The following is a 15,851-nucleotide window of genomic DNA, read 5'->3' on the forward strand; positions in this document are numbered from 1 at the left end:
CACTCCAGCCTGAGTGACATAGACGCTTATTGAAAAACAAAATCCAAATATGTAGGAACAAATTTAGAAGACAGAGAACAGGTCCTACAAGAATCAAATAATTTTTAAAAAATGAATCAGAGTCTCACTCTGTCACCCAGGCTGGAGTGCAATGGCAGCCTCACGGCCCCTGCAGCCTCAGCCTGCTGGGCTCAGGCAATCCTAGTAGCTGGAACCACAGGCATGCGCCACCACGCCCAGCTAATTTTTTGATTTACTGTAGAGACATGGTCTTGCCATGCTGCTCAGGCTAGTCTCAAGCTCCTGAGTTCAGGTAATCCTCTTGCCTCAGATAATTTTTACACTGGTCAAGCCTGTAAACCCAGCATTTTGGGAGGCAGAGACAAGAGGGCTGCTTAAGCCCAAGGGTTTGAGAAGAGCCTGGGCAACTTGGCGAGACTTCGTCTCCATAATAAATCAAAAATATTAGCCGAGCATGGTAGTGCGCAGCTGTAGTTCCAGCTACTTGGAAGGTTGAAGTGGAAGGATTGCCTGAGTCCAGCAGGTCAAGGCTGCGGTGGCCATGAGCGTGCCATTGCACTACAGCATGGGCGACAGGGTGAGACTCCAACTCAAAAAAAAACCTCATAATTTTTATTTTCCCCAAATTAGTATAGATTTTTTCTTAAAGGAAAATGTAAAATGAGCTTCAAGTTCATATAGGATAAATGCATCTGCCTTACCAGCTACAGCTATTACATGTATCTGGTTTCAAATCACATAGTACAACACAGGAATATCATGGAGCACCCCTCCTGTACTCTCAGCCTCACTGAACCCTGGACTCCTGGTCACCCTGGCATTGAAAGGGCACTGAATCTGCTCTGATCAACTTCACTTTAAGCACCCCGAGAGTGCTATACCTGGTGCCTGCCCAGAATCCTCTCTCTGTTCATTGTGGCTGAGGGTGTCTCACAGGAGATTGATTCTCTCTACCACTCAAGACCTATCTCCATGCGCAAGTATGGGAAAATGGAGAAAGTATATCTTAAACTGACATTTCAACTTTGCTTTAATTTAAACAAGTTTCTCTTGCCACTTCCTGTTCCTTTCATATTCAGTTTTTTTCTAAAACATAACTTGGATCCACAATGATTTTTCTCTCATAATTTATTAACTGACATAGAAAGAAAATTCAAAGAGGAATACTGAACCTCTGAAGCATGTGATTTTCAGTGAGAAAGCCTTGATTCAGCAACACAAACAGTCAAGCTGTGATTAAATTAAAACTCAGGTGCAGATGAATTGGAAAAAAAATCTTCATGGAGTTAAGTGAAGACTTTACTCCTTCAGATTGTGCTTATTTCAGATGTCAGAAGTTGTTTAAAAGTTCTTTAACCCTGACCCACAGCTTCCTCCCAATGCATATCAGAAACCAATTTTCTCAAAACAAAAGACAGGAGATGAAGAACAGATGGGTAAAACTGGATTTTTGGCAATATATACTTATTTTGCCAGTGACATTTGTATTAGTGGAATACCCATAAACAAGAACTACCATTTATCAGCATATGTTATTCTTGTATTTACATACATTATCCCAAATCCACAAAATGACCCTGTGATGTAGGACCCTGAAGGTCCATAATCTCTAACCAATGCACTTGAAAGGTTTTGGCATTGACTCTGGATTTGAGGAGGTGTATGTACAGAATATCACATAACACTCTTAACAAAGTCTGGGCCAGTATTCCACAATCAAACCCATTTCCTGTGATTACAGGTATGACCACTAGCACAAAGTGAGATACAGACTATATAATATAATTGATCTCACCTCAATTCTGCTGTCAATGAGTTTTGGCGTTCCCTTCCCTCCAGAAACAAAACAACATTAAAAAATTTCATAACATTTTCTTCCACAGAAATTTCTGTATTTTGGTATTGAGAATAAAAAGGGACCTGAATCACATTTATAAATGATGCTAGAGGGAGGTCCAACACCCATTTCCTTAGGTAACCCCTTAAGAGCCAGTCAGAATGCAAACTTGATCTGCTTAAAAAAACTACGGTTCTTTATTCTGGGTTTTGGCACTGGTTAGGGAGATAAAGGTGGAAATTGGAAAAATGTCAGGACAACCTTTACAGCTAAGGAGATCACCTCCAAAAATGCTGGGTGGTGCAAAGATCACATAATGGGAACTATCAAAAACTATTGTTGAAAACAACGAATCTCAAATCAGAATCATCAGGATACAGTTTTCACGATCCCTACACCATCATTTTCTCCTTATGATGACATACCTATTTTGAAACATTAAATATAGCTTGAGGGCTGGGCACGGAGGTTCATGCCCATAATCCCAGCACTTTGGGAGGCTGAGGTGAGAGGATTGCCTGAGCCCACGGGTTTCAGACCAGCCTGGGCAACTTGGCGACACCTTGTCTCTACAATAAACCAAAAAAAAAATTTAGCCGGGTGTGGCGGCACATGCTTGTGTTTCCAGGTACTTGGAAGGCTGAGGCGGAAGGATCACCTGAGCCCAGAAGGTCGAGGATGTAGTGGTTGTAAGCATGCCACTGCACTCCAGCCTGAGCGAGAGTGACTCCAACTCAAAAAAAAAAATATATATATATATATATATTATGATTTGAGCCACTCGAGAAATATTTGAGAACCTACTCTGTGCTGGCCCTACAAATAATGGGTTTGATTGCGGGGTACCTGCTAGGCAATGGGTAAGGGTTACAAAATTAACACGTGGCCAGCCCCCACAAGAGTAATGGTCTAGTGGGCAGTTACCATCCATAACATTAAGCGAGCACCTAAACCAGCCTTGGAGGAAATCTAACCTGGGCTGAATCCCACAAGCTGGGAGCAGGAATTAGGAACAGAAGGCAGAGAAGTGGGAAGTAACTAAGTTCCAAACATAAAGGCCAGAGGTGCCAAGGACCACAGCAGTTTGAACAAATTCAGCATGGTTGAGTCACGTGTCTGTGAGGGGGTAGGAAGGCCTTCTTTTTCGAAGGCCAGGTGTTGTCTAGGACTGTGGGCCTTATCAGAGTAGGGAATTAACTGAGATCACGTTGGCCACAGGTTTGCTTCTCAACCTCAGCCCTGCTTAGAGGCCTCCCCACTCTGTACTTTACCCGCTGTCCCTCCCTCTCGCTGGTGCAACTCTTTTTTCCTCTCCCCTCACAAGGCACACCGCACAAATAAGGCCTAGTCCCTCTCTCCCCGCTTACCCGTCGCGTCCAGAAGGGCTCGGGAGCTGGCACGTCCTTCACGCCTCCAGGATGAAATGGCACTAACCTTTAGAGGGACAAGATGGCCACACAATCTACAAGCTTTCCTACAGATCCATCCCCAACTTCCCCAGCCTTGACGGCACTCGACGCCCCGAGGCTCAGAACTGTGCGGTGTAATTCCCACGGGGTCACCGGACTCCTTTGGCCCTGCATCTCCACTCGGCCCTACCTGTCTTCGGGAAGCTCTCAACGTCGCCCTCGCGGGCACCCCGGCAGCCTGGGGTAGTGGCGGCCCACATAGGGGACCGCGGAGCCAGAGTCAGGATGCCCCTCCCCCACATCCGCCCCGATCACGCACCCTCGAGCCGGCAGACCACCGCCCGAGGGGGCGGGGTAAATCAACCGTTCCCCGCACCTCCTTGGAAAGGTCGGCGCACAGTTTGTGCCCCTACGGAGGCGGGAACCTCCGGGAAGACACTCACCCGCCACACAGCCGAGAATAGGCGCCGACTAACCGCCGACCCGCCCAGCGCCCGCTGTCGGCCTGCGCCCCGCCCCGTCCTGCGCGCAGGAGAATTGCGTCACCATGCGGCCCCGCCCCTTTGCCAACACCTTCCTGGCCCAACGCGGCTGGCCTTCCTCCCCTCCCCCTTGTGGCCGGCTTCTGAGTGCGCAGGCCCAAACTCATCCGCGGTGTCCGCCTCTGCGCAGGCGCCGTGCTCCTCCCACGGCGGTTGGCCATATAGAGGCCGGGGGTGGAGGGGAGGTCAAGCGTAGCCTCTTCTCCTTTACCAAGATGGCGGCTTGTCCCAGCTTCGCCACAGTTCCTACCTTATGAGCTTGGTTTTCTTACGCTAATAAGAGTGGAACAGGTAATGAGAGTCTTCGCCTTGTGGTGGGCAACTAGAGTGAGGGAAAGAGCGTTTCTTTGGAAGGAGGCAGGTGATCACTGAGGAGAAGAGAGACGGTCGCGGGAGGGCAGGTGGTGGCATGAGTGCGGAACGATCACGGGGAGGGAAAACCTTCGCTTCTGCTTCTCTCCTCCAAAAGATGGCGGCAGCACTGAGCCGGGAGCGCCGGAGCGGGCTGGGCAGGGGTCGGCGAGCCGCCGCGCGGGGCTCATCTAGCGTTCCGCTACCGTCGTCTCGGTGGTCGGGGCCTCTCCGAGATTGGCTGCGCGCGGTCACGTGGGGCCGGCAGCCCCCCCTCCCCCCGCCCCCTCTAGGACCATCGAGTTGGGCGTCCCTCCCCTGGGACGTGGCCTTCCTGCGCCGGAGCTGGGGCCCGCCGCCCCGCCGGGGAGGGCGGAGCTGGCGCGGCCCCTAGCTTCCTCCTCCTGGTCTGAGTCCCGAGGTGAGACCTGGGGAGTGCTCCGCTAGCCTGCTAGCAGCGACGTGGCTCAGGGACGGGAGGGTGCCGTGCCCTGCTGCGGCCTGACCGGGACGGGCGCGGGTGGCTCCGGCCCGCGGTTTGTGCCTCAGGCCTGGGGTGTCCTTTTCTCCCTCCCTCATGGCCTGGAGGCCCAGCAGACGTCCGAGTCTCACGTCGAGGCTCAGCGCAATTACCCCTCGTACAGGAAGCCTTCCTAGATTACCCCCGGCTGAAAGGAAACACTTCTTGAGTTTCTAATGGATGACTGGCATGGTGTTGGGAACCTGAGCTGTTCTGACACCATGGCATGTTGCGGGGGTATTTTTGTGCGTAGCTTCTTTGAAAAATGATTAGGTGCTTAGGGCTAACTACTGTATATTCTCTCCCAATGGACTTAGTGAGAGGGTGAGACTTGACAAGGTGTTTGGATGCCATGTAAAACCAAAGAAGAAATCAGCTTGTGTTTTGTTTATTAAACAACATTTATGGTCAAACGTCTGAAGAAATGTGGATGAGTCGGAATCTTCAGTAGCAGGACTTGCCCTTCAGTTTTGCTTTTGTTATGTATCCTCAGATTTGTTGGTACTCTCAGCCCTCTGGCAATGACTTCACATTTATTTGGTGTCTACTTAAGGATAATCAGTCACTTTCTTAGATAACTTTCTTAAAACCCTTTTAAATAAGTCAAAATTAGAATTGTGTCTAAGGCTGTTGGTAGTGCCACACTAAATAATAAGCTTAATGTTCTTTTATGAAAACAAACCTGGAATGCTGAAACATTGGATGAAACCTAGTGCTTGGTTTATATTTAGATTATCTTGACAACCGGAAGTACCCTCAAGCTAATCAAACTCATTAACAACGTTTGATATTAGTATACTTGAAAGTACTATTTTAAAGTAGTTGAAAGGTCTTCGTTAAGAATTGCTTCCATCATTTGAATTTCCAGAGCTCTGGGTCTAAAACAACCGTTAACCTATCATGAGAGTTTTTTTTTGTTTGTTTTTTGTTTTTTGAGTTGGAGTCTCACTCTGTCACCCAGACTGGAGTGCAGTGGCCGCTCCCGGCCACCACAGTCTCAACCTGCTGGGCTCTGGCGATCCTTCCACCTCAGCCTTCCAAGTAGCTGGAACTACAAGCACGTGCTACCTCGCCAGGCTCATTTTGATTTATTGTAGAGATGAGGTCTCGCCAAGTTGCCCAGGCGGGTCTCGAACCTGCGGGCTCAGGCAATCCACTCACCTCAGCCTCCCAAAGGTGTGGGATTACAGGCTGCGCCACCGAGACTTGGAGAGACTGGAATGTATTTCCTCAGGTCTCAGGGATAGCATTTGATACAAAGTTAGTAATTCATAATGAGTATTAAACTTTCCCATTACTACTATTCTGCTATGTGTAAACCACTATTTAGGGGCGTGCTTCATCTTAAGTCAAATTAATGTCACTCAGGTAAAAGTGCAGTGACTGTAAGGAGAGCAACTCTAGAATGCAGTCAGCTCATGTCTCAGCACCTTCATGCACGATTGAATTCCAGTCACAATGCCCTCTCCTGTGGGTAAGCTAACTTCTCAGTGACCCGGTGAGGAATTTCTTCTTGAATCATTAAGGATTTTTCCTTTGTCTTTGTTATTCTCATCTTCCAATTGTCTGACTTGGTGTCATCTCAGTTCTTCAGCAGTTCACTTCAAAAACTATTTACTGGAAGTTGCTATGTACCAGGTACTGTTAAGGGATTTTGCAACTGCAAAGGCAAAGAAAATAATGACTTTTTTCCTTTTTCTCAAGCCACTTGTCTAGTGTGGGAGATCTACTGGTTAAAGGATAACTACATTATAATATGATAAGTGCAATAATAGAAGATATGTATAAGGTATGAAGATAGGAAATAGGCAATGATTACCTGTTGGAAAGTGTTCATAAAGAATGTGGTTCTTGGCCTGTTGTGGTGACTCTAATCCCAGCACTTGGGAGGCTAAAGCAGGAGAAGCCCTTGAGGCCAGGAGTTTGAGACCAACCTGGACATCAAAGTGAGACCCCATCTTTACAAAAAATAAAAAAAATTAGCCAGGCATGGTGGTGCCTGTATGCAGCCCCAGCTACTCAGGAAGCTGAGGAGGGAGAATAACTTGAGCCCAGGAGTCTCAGGCTACAGTGAGCTGTGAACATACCACTGCTCTCCAGCCTGGGTGACAGAGCGAGAACTTGTCTCCAAAAAATTAAGAAAGGCCGGGTGCAGTGGCTCACGCCTATAATCCTAGCACTTTGGGAGGCCAAGGTGAGAGGATTGCCCGAGTCCATGGGTTCGAGACCAGCCTGGGCAACTTGACAAGACCTCATCTCTACAATAAATCAAAAAAGTTGCTGGGCACGAGCCTGTAGTTCCAGCTACTTGGAAGGCTGAGATGAAAGGATCACCTGAACCCAGCAAGTCGAGGCTGCGGTGCCCATGAGCATGCAACTGCACCTGGGTGACAGAGTGAGACTCCAACTCAAAAAAAAAAAAAAAAAAGAAAAAAAAGAATGTGGTCCTTGAACTGGAGTTTAAAGGATGAATACGAATTTTTCCAAGTGGAGTTGGCAGGATGGAGTGTTCTAGATAGGAAAAGTAGGAAAGAGGAGGCATGACATTTATAACTGATAACATATATGGGTAGCAGGCTGAGAATCTGGTATACTGCTGACATTGCAAATGGTAGAGCGCTTGACTGAGTCTGTGTAGTAAAGGACTTCATGCCCTTCAATCTGTCCTATCTAAGACACTCTGATGTGGACTGGATGTGAGATGATTACACTGTGTTTACTGGGATAACTCTCCACTAGTGCTTCCCAACTGAAACTTATCTACTGAAAGGGCTTGACTTGAGCAGAGTACCAAGTGGTATTTCTGTGTTGTATGACGCCTTCAGTGTGCATCCATCCCGTGGGCAGGTGGTTGGTCGTAGGAAAGCTTTTCCCTTTTCTGTTAAGCAATAACCAAACTCTGGAAGAAACAGCATGCAGTTGACTTCTCAGTTGCCAAGTTATGATGACACAAAGTCCAAGATGCATGTGAAGGTTTTTGACTAAGTAGAGAAGTAGCCAGAGAACTCCAGCCAGTATAATGTGTCAGAATACTTTTTCCTTAAATTGTAAAAGCATCACAACATTCAACAATTGGAAATGAAGAAAATAATTAAAAGGAATTATTTTCATGTGTATAACATTATAAAAATTGGCTACATGTTATTTTGGGTTAAAGCAAGATTTTTTTTTTTTTAATTTCTAATATCAGAGACAGTTAGAAGTGAAATCCCTGGTAGTAGGCTATTGTTTTACCAGGAACGTTGAAGTTCCTCGAATACTATTAAATATGAGCCAGGCACTTGTTCGGAGACATGTCTGGACATCATGTCATTGTGTTAGTCAACTTGTTGTTACTTGCTATTAATTTGGTAACAATTCGCTGGCCATGCATACTCTCCCTTACTACTTTTTATTAGCATTCATATGAATTTTTAAATCGAAAATTAATTTTATTTCATATCAAGGTTATATCTTCATGTAATTTATAGGGTCAAACAATCCTAGGAAGGCTTGTAAGGAAAAAATACAAGTATCATTCCCCCAGTCATGTTTTCTCCCCTGCACAGGATCCACTTTAGCCTTGGTTAATTCTTTTGTTCTTTACCTACAACTCTAAGAGTGTATTTGCTTGTCTTACTTACTTCTGTCCCTTCACTCCCTTTTCATCTTGACAGTGAGAGTAAGAAGTTTCTCGCTTGCTTTTACCCTCTGTCTTCTCTGTGCAGACAGCTTCGTGGCTGCCTCAGTAGGAATAACCTTAATTTGGTTAGTTCAATATTTGTGGTTTATGTTATGACTACATGTTGCATTTCACAGCTAGGCTAAAGGGTGTGATAGGATTACTTTTTGTTTTCTCTAGGGTTATTGTGAATTTTTTTGTTTTGTTTGCTTGCTGTTTACTTAGTTTTCTATATATTTGTCACTAAAAGTCTGTCCCAAATTCTACACTAATTGTCTGAGTCTCCTTTCAAGAAAATCAGTCTTTTTTATTTGATGAAATTCAGTATTCTAATCATTTCATCTTGGATAAATCTCTTCCAGTGCCTCCAACCTGCTGCAGACTTGACTGTGCCTGGAATCTTCTTGCAAATCTCATCACTCCCTCTTGGGTTGAAGCCTGGTTTTCTGGAACCCATGTCCTCCTCTTGGTTTTATTCTCATTTTGATGGAGCACATCCTCCACTTACTTGTTGCCTAAGAAAAAGTGCATGGGAGATAAAGTTTGGAGAACTTGTGTGTCTGAAAGTGCTTTATTCTGCTCTTATACCTGAGTGGAAGTTTGGACATCATTTTGCTCCTCTGTCTTCAGTTTTCCAATATTGTTGAAGTCTTAAGCCATTCTGATACTTTTTCTTTTAATTGCTTCATAATATTTGTAGAACCTTTGTATGTGACTTTGTTTTCTTCCATGAAGCTTGAAGGCTTTTGTTTTTGTGAAAGTCAAAATACCCAGAATAATGATGTCCCTTGGATCTGTTTCCATCGAATGTCTTGCTTACTCTTTGGGTACCTTTATTTGGAACCCCATGGTCTTTAATGCTGGGTATTTTTCTTGATTTATTGCTTTGATTTTTCTCCATTTGCTTTCTTTTTCTAGAATTCTACTGTTGAACGTTCTGCATCAACACTTCTTTCCTTAGGTTTTCTTTTTTTCCCCAAAGATGGCTTTTTTGATTTTTTTTTTTTTAATTGTAAATTGACAAATTATAGCTGTGTATATTTCTGGGGTACAAGATGATGTTATGATTTATTAATACAATAGAATAATAAAGTCATGCTAATTTCCCTATTTGTCACCTCAAATTTTTTATGGTGAGAACATTTGAAATTTACTCAGTGATTTTGAAATGTACACTACATTTTTATTTACTATATTCACCACACTGCAATATAACTCATAAAAGAAAATATTCCTCCTGTATAATTGAGATTTTTGTGCACTTTGATTTTTCTTTCTGGAAGTTGTTCTCAAATTTATCTTCTAGCCCTTCTACTGAAGTTTTTCTCATTTTATTTCTAAGAGCTTTTGCTTGTTCTGTCTTCCTATTTTATAACCTACTTTTGTTTCATGGATGGATCTTCTTATCTCGCTGAGGATATTAATGAGTTTTTTCTTTTAAGTTTTCTTTTTCCTCAGCTCATTATTCAAGTTGCTTTTTGGTTTTTTTTGAGGTTTTTGTCTTTGTAGGAGAACCTTTTTTGGGCTCTCCAGTGATGGTTTAGTGCCTGTTTGTGTGCCAGAGGGCTTCTGAGTCTTCCTGTGGCATTCACTGCAGAGGCACCTGGCTGGGCCATTTCCTTACAGCACATGCTCCCTGTCAGCTTCTTTGGGTTCCTTCATATTCCCCCAGAGAAATATCTTATAATCCCTTTTCTGACTGCCTGTGTTCAGAGGCTAAGTGAGAAGAGGGGCCTGGGAGCTCAGCAGTACACATGGGAGAGCTTACTTCCCATGTCTTCAGAATGCTTTCCCACCCTCCGTTGTAACTGGTGTCCCCAGTCCAAAGATTATCTCTATTTGCCTTTCAGAGGAAAATGACCTATAGCATTTGGCTAGGGCAGAAGGGACAGCTGCTACTTGGCTGTGCAGAGTTGCAGGGTGAATCTAGGGATCTTCTTGCTTCTTAAGCTTGTTGGCCAATTTTGTTTTTAACCCAGGTTTCTCCTACTTCCAGTCAGATTTCTAGTGGGCCTTCCTCATTGCTGATGTAGGATTCAGCCCTTTCAGTTCTGTTTCTAGTTCCTAGCCTCTAATATTTTATGGGCCTTACCTCTATTCTTATTTTTGTTTTTGTGGTTTGTGTCTTTAAAATATAATACTTTACTCCAGCATGGTCAACATAGGAGACCCCGCCTCTACAAAAAAATTTTTTTAATTAGCTAGGCATGGTGGTATATGTCTCTAGTCTTAGCTGCTTGGAAGGCTAAGGTGAGAGGATTGCTTGAGCCCAGGAGTTAAAGGCTGCAGTGAACCATGATCATACCACTGCACTTTAGCTTGGGCACTGGGGCAAGTTTCCATCTCTAATAATAATAACCCTTTACTGTCACTTTAGTGGCACTTCAGGAGGGAGTGAAAATAATGAAAATGTTTTAATTTGACAACTACCACTTGCCAGACACTGTTCTTGGAGGTTGGATACAATAAGGAAATAACAGATGTGTTCTGTTGTGCTTTCATGGAAGTCACATTTTAGTGAAAGGAGACAAGCAATCAATAGACCAGCAAATATGTAGTATGTCAAATACAGATAAGAAGGAAGGAGGAAAATAAAGTAGGGGGGGTGTAGGATGAGGGAAACAGTGGTTTGGCATAGTTGGGGAGGCTTTGCTGATCGAGTGACAGCTGATTCAAGCCTGAAGTGAGTGAACGAACCATGAACAACTATTGAGAAAGAGCGTTCTAAGAGGAATGGATCGGAAGTTCAAAAGCATGAAGGCAGGAATGTGTTTAGCATGTTAGAGGATTATGAGACACTAGTTACTAGAAGACCAGTGTGGAACAGAGCCTGGGGGTATGAACAGGAGATGAGAGGTCAAGCAGGGAGGCAGGGTTCCTAACTGATAGCTCTTGAAGCTCTTGGTGGAGGCCTTTGGAGAGTTGGAGCAGAGTGACCCAGCACTGATAGTGGATCATGGTTAGATGACTATGGGAAGTGTTCATGGCATTTTCACTTTTTCCATCAACTGTGGGAGGCAGATACTCGTATTATCCCCTGTTTAAGGGAGACCCTGAAGCAAAGACTAGAGTCAGAGGTTTGGCGCTAGAGTTTGTGCCTTCTCCTTCAGCTTCACGGTCCTACCTGTCAGCTAGCCTCTTCAGTCCACCATCTATCCAGAGGTCTGTGCATCCCCAAAACTTAGTATATACTTTGTGTACCAAACTACCTTTCTGGTGAGCCCTTCCCTTAAAGCAGGTCAGTTAATATTTGTGAATGAAGTGGAACTTTGGCAGGCTTAAGTATCTCTCAGATCATCAACCTATGCTGTCTACTGTGTGAATAGTTGAGGCAAGATATGTCCTTTTTGATAGTTTTTTCTCATCAGTTTTGCCTGGATGCCCTTAATCAGTGTTATTTTTAGCTTACAACTTGAGTTTCACTTAAATGTATAGTTCTGTTCGTTCCTATTGCTCTTAAAAATGTTGAAGTAGAGCAATCCCCTCAGGTCCCCTCCCACTGTGGGAACTTTTCTGTCCTCTCAATAAATCCTGCTTTCTTAAGAAAAAATGTTGCCAGGCTCGGTGGCTCAGCCTGTAATCCTGCACCTTGGGAGGCTGAGGTGAGTGGATTGCCTGAGCCCGCGGGTTCAAGACCTGCCTGGGCAACTTGGCAAGACCTCACCTCTACAATAAATCAAAAATCAGCCGGGCATGGTAGCGCGCGCCTGTAATTTTGGCTACTCAGAAGGCTGAGGCAGAAGGATCGCCGGAGCCCAGCGGGTCGAGGCTGCGGTGGCCGGAAGTGGCCACTGCACTCCAGTCTGGGCGACAGAGTGAGACTCCAACTCAAAAAAAAAAAAAGAAAAAAGAAAGAATAAATGTTGAAGCACTGGTAGAAAAGTGAACAGAGAGGTTGTGAATAGTTCAGTCTTCACTGTTGAGAAATTCAAATGACCAGTAAGGTAAACAAGATTTCAGTCTCACTGATGATCAAATGATTGCCATTAAAATTATATTTCCCCCACATCAGACTGGGAAAAAATATACATGACTATTTTAGTTTTTAAAGGTGGGAAGGACAGGTTTACTGTACTCAGATGTGAGTATAAATAGTTAAGCTCATTAGGAGGGCAATTTTACCTTGGCCATATCTATCAGAGCATTCCCTGTAATGATATAATTCTGTTTCTAGGAATTTATTCCATGGAGGTATGGGCCCAAGTGAGCAGAGGATATTCTTTTTAGCATTGTTTATGACTGCAAAACAAAAAAAGGAATCAATTCAAAAGTTCTGTCAGTAGGGGCATTGTTAAATTATGTTTATTCAACATACAGTTGTTAACAAATGAGAAAATTTTGTATGTAACACTTGGCAAGACAGCCATGATGTCTGTTTAAATGGAAATAGATGTCACAAGTGGTGAAAGAGTACATATAATGAATCCTGTTTTTATTTAAACCATGTGTTAATATATGCACAAAAAATATCTAGAAAGGATGAAACTATACTTTTGGAGATATTTCTTGGGGAAGTCTTGTGGGGGATTGCCTTTTTTTTTTTTAATATATGGATGAGGTCTTGCTATGTTGTCCAGGCTAGTCTCAAGCTCCTGGGCTCCAGTGATCCTCCCACCTTGACCTCCCCAAGTGCTGGGATTACAGGTGTGAACCACCAGTTGGATTGCCAATTTTTACATTGCTTTGCTGAGTTGTATTTTACAATATTTTAAAACTAAAACTCACATCTCTTGGTAGACCATCACTGTAGCAAGCTCACTGTAGTATTATCTATTAATACTACCAGTATGAGTATAGCCTTCACCCATTCCATTCCTTTCTCAGGAGACTTAGTTGTGTTCCAGAGACCTCAGTGCTGTGATCACAGGTCTCTTCTGGGGCAAGGAGAGGTAGGAAGTGGCTGATGCAGAAGCCAAAAGTTAGCAGGTGGCATGAGCAATCACTATGAATTCTTTTCAAGTAAGCATTTTCCAAATACACTCTTGGGTTTGCCTTTAATTTCTACGTACTGATAGTCTCAGAAGTTCCTGGAGTTGAACCTTGTGAGACATGCAGTGGTACTTGCTGCCTTAGGTACAGGCTGTCAGGCATTGATTCATTCTCTCTGACTTAAGTCAGAGAAAAGTTAAGGATTGAGAAGTTAAGGACGTCAACGTAAGGATGGTAGTCTTTACCTGCACTTTGGTTTTGGACCTGGTCTTTCCTTCTTTTTTCCTTTTCTTTGCCTTCTTCTTCTTCTTTATTTTTAAACTGGGCAGCCCATCCCCCAACCAGAATAGGTTCCGTAGACCCGTTCTTAATCAAAGCTTTGTGATTTGGGGGTGCTTCTTGACCTGTAGGACTTTAGCTTCTTCTTTCTAATGATAAGGAAGCCAACTCGCTTAGTGGGTTTTTTGTCTTGTTTTGTTTTTAAAATAACTCTAATAGCTCAGAACCCTTGGTAACTCAGTTTATCCAAAATTTCGTTCTCAAGTTTGAAAGGGTAACACTTGGAGCTGATAGTCACTCGTATAGCATCCGATTTTGTGATCATTTCAAGAATGCATGAGTGATACAAAAAGCCTCACCTATTAAAACTCATTCATCACTTCCTGTATACTAATCATGCTCTTTATTTCCAGCCAAGGTTCTCAACCAGGGTGACTTTGCACCCAGGAAACATCTGGTAGTATCTAGAAGCATTTTTCGTTGTCATGACTTGTGGGTGCTACTGGCATGTAGTGATTAAGGCCCGATATGTTCAACATCTTGGATGTATGGGGCAGCCCCCACAACAAAGAAATATCTGACCTGTAATGTGGGCACTGCTGAGATTGAGAAGACCTGATGCAAAGACTCAGTCCTTGAAAGGACGTAGCTACCACAGACCCTATGTGGGAAGAGTAGAGCCTGGTGGGGTGAAGCCACTTACAGTAGTGGCTTAGTTAGGACTGTATTGCCTACAGTGTTGGTGTCCCTGGATAATAATTGTATTTAAAAAATCCACGCCTTGATTACTGTATGCCAGGGTTAAGCATTCTGTAAAAGTGCACAGGAACACCAAAAGGTAGATATTAGTATCAACTCCTTTTTACTGGAGAGAAGATGGACCCAGAGAAGTCAAGATACATAATTATTTTCTTCTTTATCTTATCTTGGTCCTCACTTTTAGAAGTTCACACATTTAGACATTCAGTCTTGACAGATTTACCCAATGTTTGAGTGTCTTTGGAGCTTCTTAAAGCTCAGGGTCAAAAGGGATATAGTGTTCACAGAACTCTTTTTAGTTTAGGAGTGGAGTCAACTACGTCTTTGAAGCAAGATAGGTTTTCTAACCTGAAATACTCACTCTAAAATTGTCCTGTGTCCCTTAGGATTTTGAATGCTCTCATTGATTCAGTCAGCATTTATTTTTCACCAAGTACATATTAATAAGTAGGTTTTGGGTAAGTTGTGAACAAATCAAAGTCCCAATCCTAAAGCCATTTGTGCATTCAAGGCCCATCTTTGCAGTATCCTGCTGTTTGTTAGCACTGGGACCATGTCCATCTGTGGCTGCCTTCAGGAGATCGACTTTCTAGTCTAGATTCTTGCTGGGGTTCGTATTTCTATCATTCTATCAGTGATCCAGCTCTAAAGCCTCTAGCTACCTCTCTGACTTCATTTGATGAATGCAAAATTCTCATGGAATAACTCTTCACTTTACCTGCTTCCCCTCCCAGTCTGACTTACAGGATAAACCACTGATATGCTGTTACTGTATTGATGTGCTTGTTTTGAATCTACACGGCTTAGCAGAGTAACTTGATCATGACAGGTACTCTGCACATATTTTGGGGGTGAACAAATGGGATAATGTTGACTGCTAAAAAGGCAATATTCTGAACTTTTTCTTTATTGGTGAATTACAATGGGCTGCCAGAATCCAGCTCAGCTTTTTAGGCTCTGAGGGGTGTGCTCATTGTAGAAATAATCCAGTCTGAAGGCCAGGTCTCAAAGTGTCATTCATGTATTCTTGGATCACCATTGGATGTGTGGGCTCATTGAATGACTTTGTGGAGCAACTTTGTCCAGAGGTGTGCAAGTGCTTGAATTCACAAACTGTTGAGATCTGAGTGTGCTCAGCAGATGCCTTCTGTGACTAAGCTCAGTATTCTGGGTCCTGCTGTCCTCAAGGTAGCTATGTGTTCTTGTGTAAAACTGTCTTCTGTGGCAGATTAAATGCTGCCCCTCTTCTCTTTTTTGCTTTCTATAATATGTCACCTTTTTTAACATGATTCCTTTGTCTGACCTTCCAGCGTCCTGTGGGGCTGGGGACTGCGTTGATGAAGTGGAGCAGTGACCGTCTTGGCTTTGCTCTGCCAGGTGAGAGGACCCTGTGTAGCATTGGGCTCCTGGAAGAGCACCCTGCCCCACAGTAGAATGCACTGTCTTCCTGCCCATGATGTCAGCCTCTAAATACAGTGCAGGCTGATTTTCTCTCACAGCTAGTTTGGCTGGCTGAACCAGGTGCTACTTCTGGTTTCTTTGC

At 43.9% G+C, this 15,851-nt stretch overlaps 2 protein-coding genes across 5 annotated transcripts in view; one reads left to right on the forward strand and one right to left on the reverse strand.

Moving 5' to 3' along the window:
• SEPT2 (septin 2) overlaps positions 1–3,767 on the reverse strand; it is a 29,807-nt gene extending 26,040 nt beyond the window's left edge. The window contains exon 1 of the mRNA XM_021708468.1: positions 3,711–3,767. The gene's annotated coding sequence lies outside the window, so the exon portion shown is untranslated. The remainder of the gene's footprint in view (positions 1–3,710) is intronic.
• Positions 3,768–3,829: 62 nt separating this feature from the next.
• HDLBP (high density lipoprotein binding protein) overlaps positions 3,830–15,851 on the forward strand; it is an 88,678-nt gene continuing 76,656 nt past the window's right edge. The window contains exons 1-2 of one of the 4 annotated variants that reach the window (XM_008049850.2): positions 3,865–4,100; positions 15,619–15,685. The gene's annotated coding sequence lies outside the window, so the exon portion shown is untranslated. Of the gene's footprint in view, positions 4,101–4,382; positions 4,582–15,618; positions 15,686–15,851 lie in introns of those variants that run through there. The other 3 variants (XM_008049848.2, XM_021708461.1, XM_021708460.1) reach the window with 3 other exon arrangements.

This window comes from Carlito syrichta, unplaced genomic scaffold, assembly GCF_000164805.1.
Source record: "Carlito syrichta isolate Samal-C Ts95f unplaced genomic scaffold, Tarsius_syrichta-2.0.1 Scaffold138451, whole genome shotgun sequence".
NCBI lineage: Eukaryota > Metazoa > Chordata > Mammalia > Primates > Tarsiidae > Carlito > Carlito syrichta.